Raw genomic sequence first — 1233 nt, forward strand, 5'->3', positions numbered from 1 at the left:
CGCGCAGGGAGAAGAGAAAAACCCGGGCCCTGGATGCGCGGAGGGGGCGCGCTCGCGGACCCCCCGGTCGCAGGCGCTCCCCGGCCCCCGCCTCCTGCGCGCGTGGACGGCGGCAGCCCCGGCCATGCAGACCCCCTAGTCCGGCTCCCGGCATGGGCGACGGCGGCCGCAGCCCCTCGGCGGGCTGGACTCCCTGGCCGGACGGTCCTGCCCGTCCCGGCCCGCAGGCTCGGGACGCCTCAGGGTGCTCCCTTCCGCAGGCCCAGGCTGCCGACGGCGCTCAGAGCCCGGGGTCCCGGGGCGGAGCCGAGGCGCCGGCCCGCACGCCCCGCGCGCCCGCGGAGCACTCAGGGCGCGGGCACCCCGCGCGGGCCAGCCGCGCCAGGCTCTGCAGGCACCGTGCGCCCCTCCAGACCAGCAGGAGCTGCGCCGCGCCGCCTGCCGCCCTGCCTCTCAAGGTAAGAAAGTGTGTGCGGCTGAATGCCTGAGACCCGCGCTGTTCCCAGAGAAGACAAGAGTGGACGAGGCGGCCGATGTTCCACAGGGCCCCCAGCTCCTCGCGCTGGGGTCTCCTGTTCTCTGTGCGCGCGCTGGGGTCTCCTGTTCGCTGTGCGCGCCTGGCCCCTTCCCATTTGCTCCGCCTGCACCAGCAGCTTATTGTGTGGAAGGGGAGAGTGAATAGCGCTTCCCAAGATTCTGCCAGGGATAAGAGCAGGAGAGTTGGGTAGGGATGTGCAACCTTTATGGGGAACCGAAAGCGCACAGACACTTGTTGAGCCCTGGTCCGTGCCAGCCTTATCCTGGGCGTTTTTGCCTATATCCACTTAGCTGCATAATCTCCTGAAAAATGCAGGCTCCTATCCCCAACTTCAGATGAAGGAATTGGGAAGTGGCTAGGCAAAAATACTCCTCGTCCTTCCGAAGTGGAAAAGACAGAAGTAAAACCTATTCCCCACAATGGGCATGGAGCCTTGGGGAGGAGGCTTCAGGGTGGTGGTTGGGGGGTGGGGGTGGTGCAGGTGCCCAGCGCCCTCTGTACCTACTGGACCACCTTCCATCCCTGCCGGCAGGTGGATGTTCGCCCTGGGCGTCAGCCTCCAGCCCCCGCTTTCCTTCCCACTGGGAGGAAAGGGTAGCCCAGGTGGTTTCCAGCATCTCTGCCAGCTCCAGTCCTGACCAGGCCTCCTCTTTGCTATTAGCATTTTATTCTCTGCATCTCCACTCAGCCTCCTC

General features: G+C 66.1%; 1 protein-coding gene across 1 annotated transcript in view; it reads left to right on the forward strand.

Annotated features, from left to right (window-relative positions):
* The first annotated feature begins 404 nt into the window (after positions 1–404).
* The window catches only part of PSD3 (pleckstrin and Sec7 domain containing 3), a 492335-nt gene continuing 491506 nt past the window's right edge, over positions 405–1233 (forward strand). Inside the window, exon 1 of the mRNA XM_010846409.1 lies at positions 405–458. The gene's annotated coding sequence lies outside the window, so the exon portion shown is untranslated. The remainder of the gene's footprint in view (positions 459–1233) is intronic.

This window comes from Bison bison, unplaced genomic scaffold (genome assembly GCF_000754665.1).
Source record: "Bison bison bison isolate TAMUID 2011002044 unplaced genomic scaffold, Bison_UMD1.0 scf7180017864236, whole genome shotgun sequence".
NCBI classification, from domain to species: domain Eukaryota; kingdom Metazoa; phylum Chordata; class Mammalia; order Artiodactyla; family Bovidae; genus Bison; species Bison bison.